General features: G+C 42.8%; 2 long non-coding RNA genes across 9 annotated transcripts in view; both read right to left on the bottom strand.

The window, feature by feature from the left end:
* The window catches only part of LOC144319235 (uncharacterized), an 824,173-nt gene that overhangs the window by 561,547 nt on the left and 236,260 nt on the right, over positions 1–26,366 (bottom strand). The window lies entirely within an intron of this gene.
* The window catches only part of LOC144319225 (uncharacterized), a 105,748-nt gene that overhangs the window by 11,696 nt on the left and 67,686 nt on the right, over positions 1–26,366 (bottom strand). For 4 of the 6 annotated variants that reach the window (XR_013385118.1, XR_013385120.1, XR_013385115.1 and 1 more), the window contains one exon: positions 18,941–20,541. This is a non-coding gene — a long non-coding RNA (uncharacterized LOC144319225). Of the gene's footprint in view, positions 1–18,940; positions 20,542–26,366 lie in introns of those variants that run through there. The other 2 variants (XR_013385119.1, XR_013385116.1) reach the window with 2 other exon arrangements.

Below are 26,366 nucleotides of genomic sequence, written 5' to 3'. Positions count from 1 at the left end.
ATCATATTTGTTATTGCCCTCGGTCTCTTTTGTTTGCAGATATATCTGCAGAGTCTAGAACATTATTTGGCATCGAGTAGGTACTCAGTAAATATTTGTTGGATGGATGGATGGATGGATGGGATTTAGATCCTATTTACAAGAGTAAATAGGGGGAAAAAGTTTCTATGTGTATTTTTAAAAATTAATTAATTAACTAATTAATTAATTTGAGAGAAAGAGAGCATGAGCAGGGGGGAGGGGCAGAAGGAGAAGGAGAAGCAGACTCCCTGCCGAGCAGAGAGCTCAATGTGGGGCTTAATCCCAGGACCCCAGAATCATGACCTGAGCTGAAGGTAGACACAGCTGACTGAGCGCCCCACACAACCCTATGTGGTATTTTTATGAACTTCTGAGCCTGGACAGATGTCTTCTTTTTTAAGAATGAGGAAAGGAAAGGGAACATGAGGGATGCATAAAAAAATACCCTCCAACCCAATTACCTGTCTTTGGAGGTAATCATTTTTATATAAACTTTACACTCCTAGAATTCTTTCTTTATCCTTAAGTGAAGTATGAAGATAGTTCAGAGTTCATTTTGTTCTGTAAAATCTGCCCATAATTAGCTGAACCCTGTACACTGGTTGGTTTGGTTCTTCCTTCAGTTCAGGAGTGCTGCATTCAATTTTGTCTTATTATTATATTACATTTATTCCCTTCTTTATCTCCCAACAACTAATGCTTTATATCATGAATCTCTATTCTCTCTCCTCTAGACATAAGCTGTAAAATTCTCTCTGATTGTTTTCACTGCCTTTTCTTGGATTCTGCATTCTAGAGCTTCCCAAGTTTATGAGTCACATACCACTGATTTAGTTTTCTAATGCAATTTAAAATTCTGCATTATTGGTTTCCTTATAGCTTCCCTTTATCTCATGCTACAACTTTTCATCATAGACTCCTGTGATATCCTATTTTTCTATTTTGACTTCACAGAGAGTAGAAAATACATGCTATCTAAAACACACTTCTGTTTTCTCCTAAAATACATTCTTTTGAATCTATATTCCCCTCCCCCCCTTTTAAAGAGAAAGGGAAAGGGGACATAGGGACAGAGGGAGAGGGAGAGAGAGAGAATCTTAAGTAGGCTCCATGCCCACCATGGAGCCCAATGCAGAGCTTGATCCCATGACCCTGAGATCATGACCTGAGCCAAAATTACATAACTGACTGAGCCACCCAGTACCCCTATATTTTCTTTCCTTTTTTATGTTGAAATATCTTTCCATGGGACTCAAGTTGTTTCTTTATATTATTTTTTAGCCTTGAATGAAGATATTTTTTGCCTAATATTTGTGAAAGATAGTGTGGGGGATCTCCATAAGTTCTTTACTGTCCATCTGGATGTTTGCAGAGCATAATTTTTTTTTCTTTATTGGTTATGGAGCTAAGGGATTCTATGAATTGGATTAGATCGGATAGGAATCCAGGTGCTATAGGAGCTCTCTGCCTTCTTTCTTCTTTGTATTTGGTATAGCTACTGAGCTAGGCACCAATTATCTTTATTTTATATTCTGTGAGACTCGACCTCTGCTTCAAGTAGATACTGTGGCTCTACTGACCTTCCCAGTGATACTGTCCACTCAATCAGGAGAAATCATACCATGTCATGGAGGAGGCTTGTTTTCCAGCTTCCTGTTGGATGTTACCACTTTTGACCGTGGAAGCAGCTGCTTCTCGACTGATGAATGAAATTCATGTGTAGTACTTCCCCTGCATATCATGACTTATCCTTCCCCCTCAACATCACCTCTCCACATTTCAAGAGCAGCATGGTGTTCTTTTAAATTTCCACATCTCTTGTGGCCTTCTCTGCCTTCCTATATTAGTCAGGTTCCCTAGAGAAACAGAACCAATAGGATAGTGAGAGAGATATAAGAGGAGATTTATTATGGGAATTGGCTCACACAATTATGAAGGCTGAGAAGCTCCAGGATACACCATCTGCAAGCTGGAGAACCGAGAAAGCTGGTAGTGTAATTCAGTCAGAGTCCTACGGCCTGAGAAGGGGGGTCAGCTGGTGTAAGTCCAAGGGTCTGAAAGCCTGAGAACCAAGAACTCAGGTGACCATGGGCAGGAGAAGACGGATGTCCCAGGTCAAGAAGAGAAAGAAAGAATTCACCCTTCCTCTGCTTTTTTGGCATATTTGGACCCTCAACAGATTGAATGATGCCCACCCACTTTGGTAAGGGCTGATCTTCTCTATTCAGTCTACTGATTCAAATGTTAATTTCCTCTAGAGACACCATCACAGACACACCCAGAAATAATGTTTTACCAGCATCTAGGCATCACTAAACTCAGTCAAGTTGACACATAAAATTAACCACCACACTTACTTTATTTTATTTTTTTTTCACCACACTTACTTTAATGTGATCCTATTTCTCTAACTCTAGGAGAAATACCCTAAAGTTTGTAGCATAGGCATGCCATCATCCCTACTTGCCCTTATAGAGATGTCTTTGTATACTTGTTGGGTCATTTTAGGCAAGATCTTGGAAATCCAGAGAAGAGAGGAGAAGAGTTAGACCACTCTGTTTGGATCTCCACAATCCCATGCCTGTGACTTAGCAGAAAATGAACAAATCTTTGTTGGATGCACAGATAGGTGGATATAGAAGATCCAAGACATTGGGTGATTTTCCTGAGTCCTCACAGATCCTATGGGATCTGTGATTCTGATCCCTTTCATAAGGTTCTTGTTCAGATTCTATTCATGCTTCAAAGCCTGGATTAAATACCTCTTTTTTCTGTAAAGCTTTTTCTGTTCCCTAAGTCTAAAGTAGTTTCTCCCACAGTGGGCTCCCAAAGTACTTTTCTCTGTCTCTCTCTCACAACTTTGATCTCTGTGTTATAGTTATTTATGGACCTGTCTTATTTTACCTATAACTTCAACAAGATAAAAAACTTTTTCGATGAAGTAGACATTAATGCCCTCTGGCATCTGTATAGGGTTTAAGATGAAAAAAGGAGAGGTAAGTTTCAATCAAGTCAGCTCATGGTAAAAGCAGGCAATTGGCCCTCAGGCCAGAGTTTGTCAACCCTTATCCTACATCCTGGACTTCTCCACTAGGAAAATGGAAAATAGGGAGGATTTTCAGCTCTGCTTTGGCAGACCAGCTGACCACTGTGAGAGGAGGAAAGGTCTGTCTCTTCTACAATCAACCAGTACTACATCTGTATTTCAGGAACAGCTTTCTTCAACCAATAGCAGAGACAAGTCTGTTGAAAGTCTAGGGGCAACATTGAGAAGAAAGTTTGCACACCCACTCTGATGTTATCAAATGTTGGAGGCGAAGTGACCTAATTTCTCAATAAGTCAGTATGGAAACATCTTGTAAAACAATCTTTAAAAATTTCAATAGCAAGCACCACTCTATGGAATATTTAAAGAGGTCCCATCTGTGATTTTTTCCCCTAGCAAACGTAGGTTCCAGCTCAGGCAGCTGTTTGCAGAGTCTTATGGCAGCTAACTCTGCAAACTGACCTACTTCTTCCAAAGTCAGCTTTGCAAATTGCGTGGTTCGAACAAGCCCTGTGTGTGACAGGTTTCTTTTTCAGATACCGCAACCTGGCTGCTCTTTCATTATTGCCAACTTTGAGATTCTCCTTGATAGTTTCCCAGGTTTTATAGAAGCTCTCAAGGAAAAAAGAGGCAATCAATAGAAAAATAGTCACATCCTGAAAACGAGTGAGGTTTTTCTGGGTTCCCATCATATCCTCCCAGGTTATGTCCTCTTTTAGGGCCAGATGCACATCTCAGTCATTCATCTCGGTGTCATCCACAGATCCTAGGATGATGTCATGCATAGAATAGCTGCCCAATAAATACCTAAATATTTGTGTGGTGAATACATATACATATAAGTGGGGGGTGAAAACGAATAAGGAGGAGGACAAACAAGGAATGCATGTGCTGGAGAAGATATTTTCCTTTGCTTGTTTCTCTGGTCGATCATTTCATTCACTCATTGATAAATATTTATTGATCACCTTCTCTGTTGTAGGTACTCCTATAGTTATGGGACATTCCCAACTGCCATCAGATGCAGATAGTCTGTTGGGTCCACACTGGCAATAATTTCATGAAAGCCTTATGTGGGACTTGATTGTTAAGCTAGAGGTGAATATTTAAATTCTGAATATGATTCTTACTCATATCCCTGCCTTTATCACTAATAAAAATCACAGATGTTTTCATATCATTTTATTGTTGTTGCAGGTGTATAAACATATTATTTATGCCCTTCTTCACTTTGAAATTAAGGTAGTTAGCAGACCCACTGTTGGATATTTTTTATTTAATGTGTTAATTAAAAGCACATATATTACCATATTACAGATTTGGGTTTCTTTTTGTATCTTGATAACTGTATTTCAATATAGTTCCTCTTATATTTTTTATTTTATGCCTTTAAAAACATTATTTTGAGAAGGAGTTTACAGGTTCCATGGGGCCCACAGCACAAAAAACGATTAAGAATTTCTGCTTTAGGATCATATAACATTTTTGCTGTAAGAATCTCAAAGCACAGAACATGAAAGGACCCGTTAATCTTCATTAGCTCTGTATGGAATAGAGAATGGTTAATAATTATTCCTATTAGCTTCTTTTCCAGTTTTATTGAAGTATAACTGACAAATTAAAAATATATATATATATATATATATTTGGGGTGCCTGGGTGTCTCAGTCAGCTAAGTGCCTGCCTTCAGCTCAGGTCATGATCTCGGGGTCCTGGAATGGAGCCCTGCTTCGCATAGGGCTACTGGCTCAGTCGGGGAGTCTGCTTCTCCCTCTCCCTTTGCCCCTCCTCATCATTTATGCTTTCTCTCTTCTCTCTCAAATAAATAAATAAAATCTTTACATATTTATATGTAAGATGTACAACTTGATGTGTTCATATAAGTATAAATTGCGAAATAATTGCCCAATCAAGCTAAATAACACCTTTCATGGTTGCCTTTTTTTTTCTTTTTGTTTTCTGTGTGTGTATGTGGTGAGAACACTTAAGATCTACCCTCTTAGCAAATTTCAAGTATACAACACAGTATTGTTAGTCATGTCACTGTACATTAAATAGAAAGATGTTGGTCAAAGGGTACGTAGTTTCAGTTATGCCAGATGGATACGTTCTGGAGTTCTTTTCCTATACATTTTGAGTGTCTTTTGAGATCTTTGAAATCTTGAATGATGATCATTAGGAAACAGAATGGATACACCACCAACAATATGTAGTATAGTCCCAGTTCCTCCACCCACTCCCTCCACCAAAGACAAATTGTTTCTTGATACAACCCTGGACAGGCTGGTGGAGCTTTCCCAGCTTTTTTTCCTGATAATGGCCAACAGTTACTTACCAAGCACTTACTAGGTTCCAGTGAGGTGTAAACAACTTACATATTTAATGCATTTAATCTCCATAAAAGAATGATAAAGAAGTTGCTAACAATATCTCCGTTTTAAAGATGGAGAAACTGAGAGGCACAGAGAAGATAGGTAGGTCCTGGTCCCATGGTTGGAAACCCCATGAAGACTTCTGTTATGCTGATTTGCCTGGGTCAAATACATAATTCCAGGCCTTGATTTGGAGCAGGGACACATGATCCTCACTCCCATCACGGTCCAGCATTCCACCCCCATTTCCTATAGGAAGGTATCACTCCAGTCCCTTCCAAGGTGCATGGCATGGCTTCCACTTAATACTGTGGGCTTCCTCTGTACTTTTGGTCCATGGAAGTCTTTTGGAAAGGCATTAGAGAGGGAAAGATTCTTGTTATTGCTGTTGTTTTTTGCTTATTGGTTGTACATCTATGCATTTTTATATTTTCAAAGCACTGTGTTGCTCATTTCTATGTGTTTGACTTAGAGGGTAGAGATCTCTGATGCACTCACTCTACCATCTTGCTTAGAATCTTCAATCCACTTTGATTCTGTTGCTGGAAAGACATTTCTGTTGCCAGAAACATCAGTTGCCAGAATGATTTTTCTAAGAAATGGATTGAATGGCTCCCCAATTCTTACAGAATGAAGTACAAATTCTTTGACATGGCAAACAAACTTGGTTGCATCCAAACATTCCATGTCAATGACAGACCATTCCCTTCCCTCACTCTATGTTCCAATCACAGCAGATTATTTGCTTTCTTCTCACAATTGCCTTATCATTTAATACCATGAGTTAATACTCAAGGCCCAGTTAAAAAATCATTTTCTCTCTGTAGCTTTCCTTGAGGTAGATTAATTACCCTTCATCTATATTTCCAAGCACTTTAAGCAATGGTCTATTATAGCATTTAATCACACTGTACCCGAGATTAAGTGTCTTTCTTCCCTACCTGACTTTGAGTCCCTCTAAAATGTGGTGATCTATTCTTTACCTGTAGAGTTTCCTGACCTAGTATATGGTGTGTGCTCAAATATGTGTAATTTGTTGGATTACAAGTGAAACTAATCCCTCACTCCTTCTGAAAGCTTATTTCTGGTATATTTTCCATGTCATTCCCTTGGAGAAGCCGATCAAAATCCCTAGAGAACCAGAGTCTAGAATTTGAATATAGAGTGAATTAACTTAGGTTTAATCCATTCAATCACATATTCTCAGTTTAGGAAGACACACGAAGAGTTATGTAGTCCAATCATTCATCCATCATACTGATACTCTCTGCAACTTCCCCACCTAGTAATCACTTAGAATTTAACTTCTATCTGGCCTCTTCCCCCCATGCACACAATGTGGCAACAGCTGGCCTTTTTCCTGGTGCTGTACCTCTGCTCACTCTCTGCAAAGTCTGAAAACAATGGGAAAAGATTCAGAGTTCAGTGTTTCTCAGATGCCTTCCAGCCTCCAGCCAGTGTCCTCCCAAACCAGCTCATGATGATGGAGTTCTGCAAGATCCCTTTTATTTATTTTCTACTGTAATTTTAGAAAGGAGAGTTGACTGGTTTTTCTTGTGCCCATTCACTTTGATTCCCTTTATACTCTACCTAGGAGAAATTCCTTGACTATCTTGCCCATGGATGGCATTCTCCCCTAGATCTGCTGCTAGTGCAGATTTTTCTCCTCTTTTTATATTCCTTTGACAGTGTCGGTAAGGACCTGGAAAAGGAGGCTGAGTATAAGACTAAAATGCTTGGTTGGGTAGGGTAGTGAGGACAGATACCCTCTTCTACCCACAACCTCATTCTTTCTCAGAAGAGAGAAATGCTACTGATATATGATTAAAGTCAAGGACACTGACTGGGTCATGTTTTCTAATGAGCAGAGGTCATACACATTGAAGGTCATACATGAGTTTATGGTTCTCTCTCCTTCCTTATGCTTCTGTGAGGCTGAAGCAGCAAGAAGCTTACTCTGGACATGGCTGAACTTCTCCAACACAGTTCACTTTCTTCTCCTAGCCTAAGCATGTTTCTGCATTTTCTTTATTTATTTTATTTTATTTGAGAGAGAGCGAGAGAGAGAGCATGAGCAGGGGGAGACACAGAGGGAGAAGCAGACTCTCGCTGAGCAGGGAGCCCGATGTAGGACTCAATCCCAAGACCCTGAGATCATGATCTGAGCCAAAGGTGGATGCTTAGCCAACTGAGCCACCCAGGTGTCCTATGTTTGTGCATTTTTCATTTTATTGGTCAGATTATAAACTTCAAGATATGAGTTTGAAGCTTTATAGGAGAGAGAGAGAAACCCTGTAGGCAACAATATTGGCCATATATCATAACCCAGCTTGCTGGAAAGATGTACTGAAAAAAATAATTTACTTATTTGACAGAGAGAGAGAGGGAGGGAGTACAAACAGGGGGAGCAGCAGGCAGAGGGAGAGGGAGAAGCAGGCTGAGCAAGGAGCCTGATGCAGGGCGTCCCACCTGATGGTAAGATTTTAATGGCATTTCATTCCATTGGCCCCTGGCCCCTGGCCCCTGATCCCTGTCCCTGTCCCAGAAGAACCCACCAGACAGCCCATCCTGCCTGTATCAGGCCAAGGCAGATACTGCAGCTCTGAAGGGAAGCTTCCACTTTGAGCAGACTCAACATGAAAGGCCCTGATGAAATGTAGCTGCTTCTTCTCAATGCAGTGGGGATTCTTCAGTACCTACTGGCCTTCTAAAGTCCCATAGATGAAGGGGTCAAGGAGAAAAATCATGAAGCCTTTCAGAAAAAAAGCAGAAAATAGGAACTAGCTTTAGGGATGGAGAGACCTTCATGGCAGGACTTGACACACTCAGAATAATGCTGTTCTTTCCTACAAAGAAGAAATGGTATTGGCTTCAAATTCCTCTTTCTCTAGCATGTCTGCTTTGGAAACCAAGGGAAGTGAGGGTGTTGTGCCCAGCACAAAAACAGACATCTGCCACTCATGGTCACACATCATCAATTCAGTCAAATAACTTCATTCTCCAAATGCATAACACCTCTTGCATTTGGACAGCTGTCACCAAACAGACATGGACTCAGGGGTCTTTCGCAGACAAATCCTTCTTCAGCAGAGCTGGGTGGGGAAAGAGGTGAGCCTGTGTGGAGGGCTGAGGTTTTCAGCCAGGGGGAGTTCACTGACTGCACGTGTTCCCCTCTGTCTTTCCTTGTTTATGTTGGTTCCCTGGGCATATAAGAGACAGGAAATGATTGTGCTGGAAAGGAGGCAGCTGTGATATTGTGGAAAAAAGATCTAAGTGCCAGAGATAAAATGGTGAGTGTAAACAGACCTGAAACCAACAGCGTAGTCTAAGTTTATTCTTGTGGAGTCCCACAGACGTTTGAAAAGGAATCTCCAAATTGAAATGGATGCGCACACTTGGTTCTCACGGTCCAAGTTCCCTTATAAAAACCCTCAAAGCAAAATTTCTGAAAAGAGATCAGATTAAGCCTCTAATCTATAAAATTACTGGTAAAAGCCAGAGACAGAGTCTAACAAAATGATGCTTATGCATCCACAGTTCCCCTTGCCACAAACCTCATGCTGTTGAGCACCAGCTCTGCCCTCAGAAGTGGTGGGATTCAGCACGAACCACAGCATCCCTGACTTTCAATTTCCTCGTGTGTTCATTGGGGGTAATAAAACCTATGTGATAAACCTTAGATGAACCAGTATTTCCGAATGTAAATCCAAAGGATTATAAACACATAGTGGTGTTTATTCAAGCGCATCCCAAGAGAAACTGAGGAATTATAAATTCTACCCTTTATGGCTTGTTCCATTGAGAGAGTTTAATACCATAGCGTATGTGGGGATTTTCCCTTCCTGGGGGCAGGATACAGATAAGAACATGAAAAATAAAAATAAAGCATCAAGTAATAAGAAGAAGCCACTTCTCCAGAAACTGCGCATGCTTGTCAGCTGTCTGACCATTTGCCCAAGGCCAAGGCCACGCTAGGGACGATGGTAGTGGGTGGCGGGTGGGAGGATGGAGTACACAGCCGCCTGTTGTGTGGGGACTGGCCTCTCCAGCAAGAGGAAGCCTCCCTCCTGGCCATGGAAAAAAGAAAACTGTATCATCAGAAACTACTGGTCTCCTCTGTGCCCCAGTCTTCTGTTTCCTCTCTCTCTGGCCTGTGTATGGAACTTGCTATTCCGACTCCGCTGACTTAAACCTATTTCTGCCCTTTGTGGAGCACAGAGTCAGGTGTGCAAAAGTCAGCTTTCTTGATGAGTTCTCTTCTAGTCCGGGGACTAAGAAATACCAATGCCAGTTTGCAGATGAAGAAACTGAGACTCAAAGGAAAAGTTACTCATTGACGCCACAGAATCAAGGGGGAAAAACCAGGTGTCTTTGTGGCAGCCTGGTAGAGGCTTTGGGGGATTCGTGGGACCTTCTCTCATCCCCACTTAAATAGTGATTGTGGTTGGCTATGGTGATCTGGCCCCACGCTGAACCTGAGCTGGACTCTTCAATAATTCTCCATTTGTCCTCATGAAGAGTAGCGGCAGGGAGTCAGAAAACACAATTATGAATGTCCCCTTACAGATGAAAATTAGCGAAGCTTAAGGAATGAGGCTTCTTTGCCTCTTCCAGTTTCTGGTGGCTCTAGGTATTCCTCAGATTGTGAATGCATAACACAAGCCTTTACTTTTGCTTCCTCATGGTCTTTGCCTCTGTGTCTGCATCATCCCTTCTTCTGCCTTTATTTATTTATTTATTCAAGATTCTATTTATGTTTGTTTATTTATTTTAGGGAGCGAGCATGTGCATGGGAGGGGCAGAGGGACAGGGAGAGAATCTCAAGTAGACTCCATTCCGAGCGTGGAGCCCGACATGGGGCTCAATCACACGAACCTAAGGTCATGACCTGAGCTGAAATCTAGAGTTAGACACTTAAAGGACTGAGCCACCCAGACAACCCCCGTCTCTAACAGAGATATTTGTCATGGGATTTAGGTCCCAAATGGGTAATCTGGAATGACCTCATCTCAAGATCTTTAAGTTAATTATATTTGCCACTTGTGGAGTAGGAAAAGACTCTTTTCCTAAATAAAGCAACATTCACAGGGCTTGGATATCAGGACTTGGACATATCTTTTGAGGGAGGAGTCATTATTCAACCTACTACATGTGCCAAACACAGTTTAATGTAGCATGAGGTTTATTTTTTTTAAGATTTTATTTATTTATTCATGAGAGAGAGAGAGAGAGAGAGAGAGAGAGAGGTAGAGACACAGGCAGAGGGAGAAGCAGGCTCCATGTGAAGAGCCCAATGTGGGACTTGATCCCAGGATCCCAGGATCCCAGGATCACACCCGAGTGGAAGACAGATGATCCACCACTGAGCTGCCCGGGTGTCCCAATTTTTTTTGTAAGTAGGCTCCAGATTTCAACACAGGGCTTGAAATCAAGATCCTAAGATCAAGACCTGAGCAGAGATCAAGAGTTGGACGCTTAATGAATTGAGGCCCCCAGGCACCCCTGTGAGGTTAAATTAAAAGACCTATAAATCATTGCTACTTAACATAAAATTCTCACAATCTAATGTGGAAATAAAACTTTCATATAAATAATCGTATATTTAAAAAAAATAATCGTATATTTTTTTCTTAAATATAAAAACTTTGGAAAACTTGTGAATTAATTCTAAGTACACATGGGATCTCAATCTACGGAACCAGCACAATGGAGCTATTATCTCCATTCTATAAATGAGAGGCATGATAACCAAAGAGGTGATGTGCTCATCTTGGGTCTTTCCTTCAGTCTAGTGTGGTGGTTAAAGGTACTCTGAGTCTCAACCTCGCACAACAGGGAGGTAGATTTGCCTCCCTCCAAAGTATTTGCAAGGATGAAATTACATTAATGAAAGTAAATCCATTAGCACAAGATCTAGTACACAGTCGGTTCTCAAAAAAGGAAGTTTAAAAAAATTTTTAAAGAACCTAGTCATGATAAATGGTGGGGATAGTATTCAAACTCAACTATGCTTGGTCCCAAACCCATGTTCTTTTTATTATACTATAAAATATGGAACAGAAAAGCTAGAGCTTTTTTCTCTGCACAGAATGCTTCCTCCAAATGCTTAATCCTTTTGTGGCTTGTGGCAGCTGCTTCTGCTCCCTCTTCCTCTTTCTCCTTTCAATAAAATCTTTATTGAGCTGTAATTCACATGTCACCCAATTTACCTATTTAAAATATACAGTTCAGGAACGCCTGGGTGGGTCAGTGGTTGAGTGTCTGCCCTTGGCTCAGGGCGTGATCCCGGGTGCAGGGATCGAGTTCCACATCAGGCTCCCCGCAAGGAGCGTGCTTCTCTCTCTGCCTGTGTCTCTGCCTCTCTCTCTCTCATGAATGGATGGGTAAATCTTTAAAAAACTAAAGATAATAAAAATAATAAAATATACAGTTCAACAGTTGTTAATATATTCAGAGAGTCATGTGACCCCCACCACACTCTTAGAACATATTTATCCCTTCCTCCCAAAAAAACTCTGGACCCATTAGCAGTCACACACCACCCCCTCCTTGCTCCATCTCCTTCTATCCCCCAGGCAACTGCTGATCTACTTTCTGCCTCAGCAGATTCCCCTCTTTGGGACATTTTGCATAAATGGCGTCATGCAATATGTGTCTTTTTGTGAGTATCTTCTTATGTGTTTGCAAGTTTCATCCATATTGTAGCATGGATCAGCCTTCCATTACTTTTTATTGCCAACTAACATTCCACTGTGTGGGTATACACATTGAGTTTATCTGTTCATCAGTTTATGAACACCTGGGTTGTTTCCATTTTTTAACTTACTGTGAGTAATACGGCTATGAACATCCACATACAAATTTTTGTGTGGTCCTATGTTTTCACTTCCCTTGAGCTTACACACACAAGCGGAACTTCTGGATCATACAGTAACTCTATATTTAACTTTTTGGGAAATGCCAGACTGTTTCATTCATGATATTGTCTTATATTCTTTTTAAAATAGATTTTCTTTAAAGATTTTTATTTATTTATTCATAAAAGACACAGAGAGAGAGACATAGGCAGAGGGAGAAGCAGGCTCCCTGCAGGGAGCCAGATGTGGGACTTGATCCCAGGACCTTGGGATCATGACCTGAGCAGAAGGCAGAGGCTCAAGAACCACGCAGGTGCCTCTCATTTTACATTCTTGCCAAGAGTGTATGAGGGCTCCAGTTTCACCACATTCTTATCTACTTATCATCTGTCTTTTATTATAGCCATCTTAGTGGGTGCAAAGTGGTTTTTTTTTTTTTTTAAGATTTTTATTTCATTTACAGAGCGAGAGAGAGAGAGGCAGAGACACAGGCAGAGGGAGAAGCAGGCTCCACGCAGGGACCCCAACGCGGGACTCGATCCCGAGTCTCCAGGATCACGCCCTGGGTCGCAGGCGGCGCTAAACCGCTGAGCCACCGGGGCTGCCTCTGCAAAGTGGTTCTAATTGTGGTTTTGAACTGGGTCCAAATCATGGCTAGTGATGTTGTACAACTTTTCCTGTGCTTATTGATCATGTGTATATTTTCTTTGGAGAAATATTTATTCATGTCCTTGCCCCTTTTTCTTAAAAAAAGGTAGAGGGAGGTGTTATTTGTCTTTTTTATTGCATGACTTCCACAGCAGTGAAAAGTTTTCAGGATTTTTTTTTTTAATTAAATGATTTTATTTATTTCTTTATTTGAGAGAGAGAACAAGTGGACAAGTAGGGGGAGTGGCAGGGAGAGAGTAAGAAGCAGACTCCCCACTGAGCAGGGAGCCCACGTGGGCCTTGATCCCAGAACCCTGAGATCATAACTTGAGCTGAAGGTAGAGGCTTGACTGAGTCACCCATTCAATCCAAGTCTTCAGTTTGATTAATTCCAATTTACCTATTTTTTCTCTTATTGCTTGTTCTGACTTCTTGGGACTCAGGTCACCATCTATTATTTTCCTCACAGCTTTAATGCTTACAGAAATTTTATTTATTTATTGGAATGCCTTCTTATTTTCTGTTTCCACTAAACTGTAAGCACTCTGAGGGCAAAAGCTTGTCTGTTATGTTTACTATTCCTTCCTCGGTGTTTGAAAAAAAAAAAGTCTTCTACACAGAGTAGACACTTGATAAATACTTTACATGACTGAATATAAGATTCTTTATACTGTTCTAAGAAAAACAAAAACAAAAGCTAGGACTGCAAGGGACCACATGTTAGCCATGAGAAACCTGTAGGATGGATGAGGTGGCTTATGTATTCCCTCCCCGAAAGTCAGGTTTAGAAGCCATCCCTGCAGCTTGCATCCATTCTCAACCTGGAGCCACTGTGCTGGGCATTCTGGGAAAGTGAAGGCTCTTGCTCAAAGGTTGCCCGGGGCAGGGTATGGGTTGCTGGTATGGAAATGAGGCTGCTCTGTGTTAGGTGACATCTGCTCACTGAAAGCAGCCAAAGGCACCAGCAGTCTCAGATAGCTTTATTCCAAGGACTGACAGCCATTGCGTGTCCCCAAAGAGCTCTAACTTGGATACGGTCAGTGGCAAACCCAATAGTTGCTCAACTCCACAAGCTAATTGATCGTTGTTTGGCCATTAGCATCGCTTACCTCCTACATCACGTTCCAGGCTCAATCCTTTCCCGGCTCATGGCCATCATTCATGGGGTTTGCTTTCAGACGGTTTCTTTTCCTGGTTAACTTTGTCAAAAGAATGTACTTGGCCCATTTCATTCAAAAAGGAGGGCTTGTAAATGGCTCGTTTTATCTTCTCCAAATCCCAGGTCTGAAGCCTCCTCTTACTGTAACAATTTAGAGACTCCTGGAAGGTTTTTATGTCAGAGAATAAAGTTATGGATGTAATTTTACTGGGAAGAGTGATGTTGCCAAAATGTCAGCCCCTGACTCATCCAGGTATGGTCATTGGGGCCCTTCATTTCTCAACTCAGTTGATTCCAGTCCCTTAACCCAAACTCAGGAGGGCCCTCTCCTGGAGGTCCACTAGGAACCTCAGCTTTATCAGCTGGCTGGGAGAAAGATCTGGAAAAGACTGCAACTGGTGGACCTGGAAGAAATCACCAGGTTTATCTAAGGCCCAGTCTCAAAGATTAGGTCTGTCATCTTTTCCTGCCTCGTATTACGGTTCCATACCAGAGCTGGAGCCCTCAACCCAGTGGCCTCCAACAAGCTCTAAATCCTAATCATCTTTAGGCCAGAACTTCTTCCTTACCATCAGTCCTTGCCCACTGGAATTACCTGGAGAGTTCTTCAAAAGTGCTAATGCCCAAGACTGATGCCAGACCCATTAGGTCATAATCTCCGGGTGTGGAGACTGGCCTCCGAAATTTCAAAAGCTCCGTTGATGATTCCAATATGCAGCCAGAGCAGAGGACTCATGTTCAGCCCCAGATGATGGCAGTGGATATTAGAAGGCCCTGCTCTCTAGAAACTCCATCACCAGCACCTGCCTGACTTGGAGCATTAGCCAATAGGCTGGCCCAAGTCTGCGTGTGTCACTTTCTTGTGGATTTCATGGTAGCACTTTAGCCTTCCACTACACCTGATACTAGTTTCCTTCTCTTCCTTGTTGACCCGGGGTTTTTAAAAAGATTTATTTATTTTTATTTTAGAGGGTGCAGGGAGAGGCAGAGGGAGAGAGAGAAACAGGCAGAGAAGCAGATTCCTTGCTGAGCGTGGAGCCAAACATAGGGTTCCATCCCAGGATCCCGAGAGTATGACTAGAGTTGAAACCAAGAGTCAAAGGCTCAACCGACTGAGCTACCCAAGCGTCCCTGTTTGTAAGGAGCTAAGTGTGTCTGAGGGCTCCAGACAGTTAGGCGAGGGCTGAGTCTATGGCATTAAGTAGGATTGCTGGGAGGACTACTACATGACCAATCAAGTTGAGGACGTGGTCTCTTGAATGAAATAAACATTGAGTTTTGCCCTATATGCCAGAAGTGCTGCCTTTCAGACTCTGTGGGCATTGAGAAAATTCTCAACTGGAACTCTGAATCTGATGCCTGGTATCCAATTGCCAGCAACTTACAGCAAAACAATTTTCAGTACTGGCTTATTGCATGGGGTCGTTCAGAAAGTTGGTGTCAGTTCCATTCCATTTCAGTCTCTTTCAGATAGAAAGAAATATATTGGTTATACTAAAGATACAGAGACTACAGAGAGTCTAAGGGTCATTAGGTCATTAGGCAGTGCGGGAGACCTTCCTGGTATGACTCTTTCAACCCTGGCTCCTGGAGGGATCTGGAAAGGGTGGGTAAACAAGCTACTTAGGCCATGGTAGCAAGAGGTCCAGTTGCCAGAATATTTAAAAGTCTAACAGGCTGTGGTTATAGAATAGGGAGATCTGTTCATCATGGCTGAAGAGTAGCAAGAGTAACCAGGGCTCTCTGGATTCCGGGTTTGAGCATGAGGCTAAAGGTGGATCTAGAGCACGAAGGAGGGTCACTGGGAAGGGGATGGCCAATCAAGCCAGAAGCCCCGTCTCTTGAATAGAATATACATTGAGTAGAGCTCCATATTATGACAGTGCTGCTTTCAGCACTTTGTGGGCATCCAGGGATGTCCTGGCACTCTGAGTCCAGTGAGGGGTGTGTGATTGCCAGTGACAGACCCTGGGGAGGAGCAGTGATGGGGGAGTCAGTTGGAGGCTCAGCTATTGTAGTGGCTCTATTTTCTGAGACTGAACTCATCCCCATCCCCACTGGTCCGGGGGTGGAGACTATTAATAAACTCTGTGCCCCTGAGGAAGTCTTCTCTGGAACTGGGGCAGGTTCAACCAGTATGTGGGAGGTCTCTAAGATACCGAATTTGGAATTTCAGGAAGGGCGGGAGTGAAGCTGGCCAGAGATGGGGAGTCAGAGACAGCCAGCTCCTTCTCAGTGTGTGGGGGGTTAACCTTCTTGTCCCTCTCCTCCTGTTCTTTCCCTGTTCCCCACAGTATTCAAATTCCAGCCCACAGCTAGACTCCACAGGGGTGAGAGGACTCTTTAAAGGCAAAAGTAAAGACCTCATTAAATCGAGGAATCCAGAGAATAGAATGAATAGAAATGAAACACTTTCAACTACCCTCAGGAGGTCCCAGCAGAATAGTACTTCTCCGTGGAAAGCATTAGCACCGAGGTAATTCCTTAATGGACTACATCTCTACGGTGGCTCCAGAGGCCCAGCGACATGGATGGGGGTTGGGGGAGTCCACATCCCAGGCTTCTCTGCCCCTGTGATTCAGCTTCAGACACGCATGGTCCCAGAGCTACAGGTAATGGAACACAGGCTGGGCTGGGGGAGGCCGGAGAATTTGGCTTCAAATCTACCTTCCAACCTCTCACTTGCTCTCCCAGAGAGTTGTGTGGGGTCGTTACAACAAGCCTGGCTTTTCAGTCTGAGGTGCTGGAATTTAAGCAGAGAGAGTGAGGGATGATAAAAATTTACATAATTTTGGTTGTTTGGGTGATCTGGCAACCCTGGATGAAGGGAAACCTCTCCTTGGGCCCAAAGGGCTCTCTCCATGTAAAGAAAATGAGCTCTTCATGTGACCCGGAGTCCAGGCAGTGGCGCTGAAGTTCTGAGCCACCTGGAACCCAGGCCCCTGAGAAAGGCAGCTGGGTGGGGTGGGAAGCAATGGGACTCAGACTCGGGAAACCTGGGTCTGAATCCTCACTTCAGTGCGCAGTTGCTGGATGATATGAATCCTTCAGCCTCCTTAGGGCTCAGTAGGTTTTGTTATTTGTGAGTTGAGGATAATTTGTAGCTAACTCATGGGTAGCTTGTGAAGATGAAGTGTAATCAGGTACATGAATGAGGTGGGCGGTTTACTCTCGTGAAGAGGGGATATCATCCTTTGCCTGTGGATGCTAGGCTGTGCGGGAGACCTTCCTGGTAATGATGATAAGAACAGATGTTAAAGGAAAGATGGGTGCCTGAGTGGCCCAGTGGTTGAGCATCTGCCTTCAGCGCAGGTCACGATCCTGGGGTCCAGAGATGGAATTCTGCGTCAAGCTCCTTGTAGGAAGCTTGCTTCTCCCTCTGCCTATGTCTCTGCCTCTCTCTGTGTGCCTTTCATGAATAAATAAATAAAATATTTTTTAAAAAAGGAAAGACAACAGGCTCAAAATTGAGTCGCTGATGCTAAGCCCCGCGTTACCAAAAAGAGACTTAACTTACTTGCTGTTTTGGCTGTCGCAGAAATAGAATCTTAAACCAGCCAATCAGCACTCATCTGGTCATCTGCTTGACAAAACCCTGCCACACCCTCTAAGGACAGTGACCTCGCAGTAATCAATCTGCTTTTTGCCTAGTACAACTTCCGGCCCCCTTTTGCCTACAAAATCTCTTGCCTTGTAGGGCTTTTTGGAATTCTTTTCTGTCTGCCAGATTGCACGCTGCCGGACTCATGAATTGCTGAATAAAGCCAATAAGATCTTTCAAATTCACTCAGTTGAATTTTGTCCTCTAATGTAGATAACATTTATGAAGCATTTACTGTGTGCTAGGCACTAGGTTCTGACCTTGCATGCATGAGCATATTTAATTCTCTTAGTGATGCTGTAGGTGAAGTATTCTTCTTATGCTCATTTTACATGTGAGAAAATGAAGGCTCAGAAGAGATAAGCAATCTGCTCAAGACCACACACCTAGTAAGGGGCAGAGTTACCACTTGAACCCACTGTATGCCAAGGACTTCTATGCTACGTTGTCACCCAACTGAACAAAGAAACAAGTTGCCCCAAGCTTTCCCACGGCCATTTGGGGAATAGAATAATGCCACAATTATAGGAGGAGTGGATGGTTTTGAAGACGGAATTATCCGTAAATTCTCGGTGTCCATGAATGGTTCACCTAATGTTTGGCATACATACATGCTAAATGACATTTTTATTAAATGTGTCTGTGATGGGTAGACGTTTGGGGTGGCCCCAGTGACCCCATCTCTTTGTGCCAGGCCTATGTAACCTCTCCCCCTGAGTGCAGGCTGGATCTGGTGACTTACTTTTCATGAGCAGAATATAGCAAATGTGATGGGATGCCACTCTATCAGTTTTCTATCATTGCATGTATTAGCCTGTTCAGGCTGCATAACAATATACCACAGATGAGTGGCTTAAATAACATAAAGTTATTTTCTCACAGTCTGGAGCCTAGAAGTCCAAGATCAAAGTTCCAGACGATTTGGTTTCTGGTGAGAGGTCTCCTCCTGGCTGGCAGATGACCCCCTCCTCACTCTGATCTCATACGGCCTTTCCTTGGCAGGTGCACACAGAGAGAGCAAGGGAGCCCTCTGTGTCTCTTCTTTTAGGGACACTAATTCTATCAGATCAGGGCCCCACTCTTATGACCTCACTTAACTTGAATTCCCTGCTTTTTTGACCCTATCTCCAAATAGATCACTTTAGGGGATAGGGCTTCAACATGTGGCTTTGGGGGTGGAGGGAGACACAATTCAGTTTATAATACTGCTTAACAAAGTACTAGAAAAACAGCAGCTCATAACAACATAAATGTATTATCTTACTCTTTCTGGGAACCAAGAGTCTGAGTGTTTGTAGGTTAGCAGGGCTCTGCTCAAAGTGTCACAACTCTGAAATCAAGTTATTGGTCACACTGAGTCCTTGTCTACAGATTTGGGAAAATCTACGTCCAAGTCCATTCTTGCTGATGGCAGCATGCAGTTCCTGGTGGTTGTAGAGTTGAGGTTCCTGTTCCCTTGTCGGCTGTCATCCACATGATGCTTTCAGCTGCCAGCGGCCACTCATATTCCTTTCCATGTGGCCCCTTCCATTTTCACATCAGTAATAGTGTGTCTAATCCTTCTCATGCTTTGTTTGAGTCTCTAACTCACTTCATCTCTAATCTTGAGACCCAGGCTCCTTAAGTATATATGTGGAAGTTAGCTTTCTCAAGGACTCACGTGGTTAGGTCAGTTCCACGTGGATAACCTCCTCATCTTTAAGTCTACTAACTTGAGATCTTAATGACATTTGCAAAATCCTTTTGACCACATAATGTAACACAACCTTGGGAGTGATATCCCATCGTATTCACAGTCCTGGAATTATATAGGATGCATACATCAGGGGAACATCTTAGAGCTCTATACACCACAGGCACTTCCAAGATTAGGTTACAAAACACCGCAACTTCTGTCTTGCTCACACTTTCTCTGCCCAGCTCTTTTCTCTTGTTCCAACGAAGCCAGTTGCCATGTTGTGGGCTGCCCTATGGAGAGACTCATGTGGCAGAAACCGAGGGCAATCTTAGTTCGATAGCCGAGGAGGAACACATCCTGCCAGCAACCATGTGAGTGAGCTTGGAAGAGGATCCCCCTGCACTTGAACCTTGAGGTGCAAACCCTTGTCACACCTTCTGATTGTGGCTTTGTAAGAGACCCTCAGCCCAAGGACCTGACAAAGCCACATTCAGACTCTTGACCCACAGAAACTGTAAGATAATAAAAGCTATTGTTTTAAGCCACGAAGTTTGAGGGTAATTTGTTACGCCTCTGTGTATGATTAATACAACATCTCTTAACAAAAACAATGTGATAACACTATCTGCCCACATGTGGGCTGTTTCTAAGAGGTTCAGTGAAGAAATAAGAGTGATATACTATTTTATAGAACATGATCCATATGAGTTATGTATGGGGGTGCTTAGCTTACTATAATGGCTGGCAAGTGGTCCCCTCTTATCTACAGGGAGTACAATCTAAGACCGTCCCCCATGGATGCCTGAAACTGGATGGTACCAAACCCAATATGTACTACATTTTTTCTATGCATACATACGATAAAGTTTAATTCATAAATTAGGTACAGTAAGAGATTAACAATAGCTAAGAACAAAATAGAGCAATTATAACAATATACCGTAATAGAAGTTATGTGAATGTGGTCTCTCTCAAAATATCTCATTTGTCTTGTACTCACCCTTTGTCATCTCTTGTGGGGATGTGAGATAATAAAATGACCACGTGATGAGATGAAGTGAGGTGAGTGAGGTAGGTGTAGTGTTAGGCTACTATTGACCTTCTGACCATAAGTAAAGGGAGGATCATCGACTTCCTGGCAGCAGTTGACCGCGGATAACTGAAACCATGGAAAGCAAAACCACACATTAAGGGGGGCAGGAAATTACCATACACAGGAGGGATTTGTGATGTAATGTGGGAGGGGTGCTCCTAGCAGAATTTCCCTGCTCGCTTGGTGTGCAGCCCTTTCTGTTTGCATAGGGCAGTGTGAATCTCTTCCTTGTCCCATGAGCTACCATAGGGCCACACAGAAAGTATTCAGCATTCTCTGGTCTTCAAATGGTGCAGTTTACCAATAGTTAACAATTGGTGTCTTGGTGCCATCCGGCACCTTGCAGTTGCACCCAGCAGTAGCATCTTCATGTTGGCAAGACGTACACCATGAAGCACCTTTTGTGGGTAGTAAATAAAATGACCAGATTTGATGGAGTCACTGAAAGATAAGAGCACAGACCTCCAGCCCATTTCTGACATTTACAAGCCCTAGGGTGAGAGTAAAACTGGAGGCCCATACACCATGAGTAAATAGTTATAAAATAAAAATCTAAATCAAATATGTTCTAGCCACCTTCCCTAATAAATATAACTTCTTAACAACTTAGAAGGCTGGGTCCTTATTCAAAAGCTCTCACACTGATTGAGTGTACAGGGGAGCATCCACTCAGCTGGGGGCCCGCTCTCAGTGCCGTCCGGCACCACAATGACTCATGGTAGAGCATGTGGACATCCCCGCCTGCATGGATGCCTGAACCCGTCCCCACACACCCCCCAGTCAACCCTCAGGCCCAGAGGGGTGCGCACCAGCAGAGCCCACCTTCTGAAAGACAGACCTAGGAAGATCCTGGAACAGGCCTTGAGAGTGGGCACGGGGACATCTGAACAGCAAACTGCAAGATTCTAGAGAGCTGAATATGGTGCAGGAGGATACTGGATCCTGGTACATGTATTCCCTTGGCATCGTAGTTCTTGGAGCAATGTGTAGAGGACAGGGGTATGGCCAGAGGAGAACCAGAATGGGCTCCCTCTCACCTAGCTCAAGAGCCACACTGTACCCATTTCCCGCATCTAGGAGGTTGGTCTTCATGATGGAGGGGAATGAAAGGGTCATGGAGCCAATGCTGCTGGGATTGCGGTTGGACTATGAGAGAAAGAACCGTCGATGGGGTGTTTTCCAGGATGGGTGTGTCAGTAACAGAAGTGGGTAGCTCAGCCTAGGTCAGCAGTGCCCAGCAGGGAGTCACAATAGAAATAGGGACAAAGGGACTCCTGGGTGGCTCAGTGGTTGAGTGTCTGCCTTCGGCTTAGGTCGTGCACAGTCCCAGTGTCCCGGGATCAAGTCCTGCATGGGTCTCCCCTCGAGGAGCCTGTTCCTCCCTCTGCCTATGTCTCTGCCTCTCTGTGTGTCTGTCCCATGAGTAAATAAATAAAATCTTGAAGGAAAGAAAAAGAAAGAAAGAAAGAAAGAAAGAAAGAAAGAAAGAAAGAAAGAAAGAAAGAAAGAAAGAAGAGCTCCGAGTACAGAGCACCCCAATGTCCAGGTAGGGACAAAAGTCTGACTCCAGATCTCCAGATAGGGGAGAAAGCTGGAAGCGGAGCCAAGTTCTCCTCCCAATCCAGGGACTGAGGCAGCCCAGTGAGATGGATGAGCTTGCTGTTGCCGGGATGGCATCGCCAGGTGGAAACCAGACTACGGCAAAATGACGTGATACAGTGTTCAGTATCCTGTATTTTTCATTTCCAGGAACGGCATGTTGAATCACCCAGCTCACCTCCTCTAGAAACCTTCAAGGTGCCAAGTGAAAGAACATTTTCCCCGGGAGTCACTTTCCAAATCCTTCTCCAGAAGAACCAGCTCCCTTCCCTGTTCTGCTTTCAGATCTGAGAGGGCAGGAGGGGCCGCACAGCTGGGTTCAAATCCCACTTCCTTCCTCGCTTTGTGGACTTCTTTCTGTATCTGTGTCCTCATCCTTAACCAGAGGAGACACTGGTGCTTACTTCATAGGGTTGTCAGAAGAATTTAGGAGATAATATGCATAAACTATTTGGTGCCTGGGTTATAGTAAGAGCTCAGCAAACACTGGCCATTATCACACTAGAGTTAGCAGGTCACACAAATTAGGTCTTCCACCTAAATTATGATCTTCTTCTTCTTCTTTTTTTTTTTTTTTAATTATGATCTTCTTAAGGCTAGTGGAACCATCTCTTATCTCCGGAATCTGTCACATTACCTCATTAAAAAAAAAAAAAAGTCATTTAGGACCCATTCTATGCCAAACACTGTGCGAGGCCAATAACAGGCTGTGGCTAAGTATGGATTTGCTGAATCAAATAAAGAAGTCAAGAGATTGTGACATGTAATTAAGAATTCCCCGACTCTCCGTTAAGCCCCTGAAGTATCTGTAACTAATTTTGAACGCTTCTTGCTTAAATGCTCATGATTTTCCTCCCCTTTTGTAACCCTTTAGGGGAAAAGAAAAAAATTGTCCTTTGCTCTCAAACTAGCTGACATATTGGATGGATCTACAAGCCAAAATTCTGCCTGTACCCTTGGAAGCCTTCAGTTCCTCTGATCCCATGTGGGGAAACTGTTTGACAGTGATCTGCCATTTGGTTATTTTATCAGCAAAATATCTCAGATACAGCTTCCCAGTGGGTGTGAAACTATTCCCTTCTCAAGAGGCATTGGTGAATAGAAGCATATTTATAAAAGAGCCACAATACATATTCACCACGTAGCTTCCAATAGTGTTGCCTGTGTGGTGTTATCTCTACTGATTATTGATAAACCACAAACCAGAATTGATTCCCCATTTCATTTATAAGCGTTAATGCAAATGGTTGAAAAGTAAAAGACAGAAGGAGAAAACAGTGCATTACGTTACCTATTTCCTCCATTTGTTATTTTTTTTTAAGATTTTATTTATTCATGAGAGACAGAGAGACAGAAGCAGGGACACAGGCAGAGGGAGAAGCAGGCTCCACGCAGGGACCCCGATGTGGGACTTGATCCCAGGACCCCAGGATCACGCCCTGGGCCTAAGGCAGGCACTAAACCATTGAGCCACCCAGGGATCCCCCTCTATTTGTTTTTTAAGTAGGCTCCACACCCAGTGTGGAGCCCAATGTGGGACCTGACCTCATAATCCTGAGTTTAAGACTTGAGCTGAGATCAGGAGTTGGATGCTCAACCAACTGAGTCACCCAGGCACCCCTCTGTCTCCTCCATCTGATGTGGTTGGAATGCCTCCTACCCCAGACTAGGTTGATTTCATCACTAGATCCCAAGTTCCTGGAATGGGGACGGTGCCATAAAGTAGGATCCTGATAAGCATTTTGTCACATGAATGAGTGAATGAGCATATAAATGAATGAACAAAACCTGCTTTGGACATTTTTACTATACGTAGCTTCATTGCTAATACCTGATTCATAGTGATATGGAGCTCTCACGGACATCATTCCAATGGATTTTGAAAGCATTGTTTTTCAGGATCTGAATCCTAAATTTTCAAAATGCTAACTAGAGAGTAGCAACTTCTGTAGCTAGATGAGAGCACAACATATCTGTGCAGATATTGTGGAATATTAATTTCCTGTGGTCTGTTTGCAAGAGGTTCCTGCCTAAAAGCTTTGGGCGATACGGATACTGAACAGTACTCCCTTAACTTCTGCGACCTGTAGAGAGGCCCTCAGATGGCCTGGGCGGGGGTGGCATGGGGGTATTCTATGCAATAGTTCCCTGGTCGTGTCTCCTATCAGGGATTCTGTATGCCTTTAATTTAGCTCTTCCTATCCTCCTCTACCTCTATAGCATAGTAAAGGACCTGAGATTAAATGAGAAAAATTAGAAGTAACAAAAAGCTGAAAACATCAGGTCTGCAAAGACGTATATTAAAATGTATTCTATAGATTTAGGTATAAGGTTGTCACCTGGGGAGGCATCTGCCTCACATCAGGAAGAAATAAAATCCTCAGAGAAAGAAATAAAATCAGTGAGTACCCACAATGGAAAGGTGTTTGTCAGGCTAAAGCAGAAGGATGAAACTCAGAGGTAAATGGAAAAAAAGTCAGTGGAGGGTCAGGCTCTGGTTGTCCAGAGGATCACAGAGTGAGGGTGATGATATAACTCATAGTCCAGAAGCCATCGTTTCTGAGCTTCTACTCCCAGCTCGGAGAGACAAGAGCAGAAGTCTGTGTGGAGTACAGAAGAAAATGATAAACAAAATCATCTTCAAGGGTAAGAGAGGAGACATCCAGATGGCCAACAGGTATGTGAAAAGGAGCTCAACATCACTCATCATCAGGGAAATGTAAATCAAAACCACAATGAGATATCACTTCACATCTGTCAGAATGGCCATCATCAAAAAGATAAGACGTAGCAAATACTGGCGAGGATGTGGAGAAAAGGGAGCCCTGGTGCACTGTTGGAGGGAATGTAAACTAGTGCAGCCATGATAGAAAGCAATATGGAGGTTCCTCCAAAAAGTCAAAAACAGAAATACCATATAACCCAGCAATCCCACTTCGGGGGATATATCCAAAGGAAGTAGAAACAGGATCTCAAAAAGATACCTGCAGTCTCATGTTCACAGTAGCTCTATTCACAGTAGCCAAGATATGGAATCAACCCCAATGTCTGTTAACTGATGAATGAGTAAAGACAATGTGGTGTTTGTAGACCATAGAATATTGTTCAGCCGTGAGAAAGAAGGAAATCCTGCCATTTGCAACAAGTTGGATGGACTTCGGGGGCATTATGCTAAATGAAATAAACCAGACAGAAAGACAAGTACTGTATGATATCACTTATATGTGGAATCTAAAACAATCAAACAAACAAAGCTAAAGTCAGAAACAGAAATTAGAAAAATGGTGGCCAGGAGCCAGGAGGTAGGGGGAATCAGAAGTCGGTAAAAGGGTACAAACTACCAGCTATAAGATGAATAAGGCCTGAGGATCAAATGTAAAGCACAGTGACTCTGGCTGATAACCCTGTGATTGTATAATTGGAATTTGCTCAGAGACTAGAACTTAAATGTTCTCACCATCCCCCCAAAAGATAAATATGTAGAGTGATGGATGAGTAGATGGGAGAAATCCTCCCATAACGCATATGTATATTAGATCACCAGGATGGACACTTTAAATACTTGACAATTTTGTATATCTATTATACCTCCATAAAGCTGAAATGCAAAATAATTTAGAAAGTCAGAGATCATTTTAGGAGAATGGGAAATTTCCTGGGATTGGCATTATCCATCTTTATGGTGATCCTACGGGTCTCCAGTGTTTGTCTTTGAGCTGGTTTCCTACTGTGAACCAAGAGGAAAAAGTGAAGGTGGACCATTCCAGGAGTCTCTCCTTGAACTAGAAGCACCCAGGAACCAACCTGAACAGATATTTAAACAGGTTTTGAAAATATAGCCATTTAAACAGTGTGGTACATTGGTTCAACTAAACACAACAGCTTGGACTACACTCCATGACACATGAAAATTTAATATATGATAAAGAAGGGAAAAAATAAGACTATCAGACAGATTTTATTGGGATAGATAGTTAGCCATGGGAAAAGTCTCTTCAAGGTTATGCACAGAAACCAACTCCAGGCAGATCAAAGAGTTATTCTTTAATCAAAGGATAAACAAACTATATTTTAAAAATGAATATTAATCAAGCTTCTGGAGGGAAGAGTGTCTACATTAGGAAAGATTTAAAAAATCACAAAAGAAAAAAATGGGCAGATGTGATTACAAAAAAATTTAAATCTTCGATACATAAAAAAGCATAATCAAACTTGAAAAGAAGATGACAAACAGAGCAACACATTTATAGCAAATATAATTAAAGGAACGATGTATTCATATATTTGAATTA

The sequence above is a fragment of the Canis aureus genome, chromosome 8 (assembly GCF_053574225.1).
Source record: "Canis aureus isolate CA01 chromosome 8, VMU_Caureus_v.1.0, whole genome shotgun sequence".
Lineage (NCBI taxonomy): Eukaryota > Metazoa > Chordata > Mammalia > Carnivora > Canidae > Canis > Canis aureus.
This window is presented reverse-complemented; position numbering and strand designations above follow the sequence as displayed.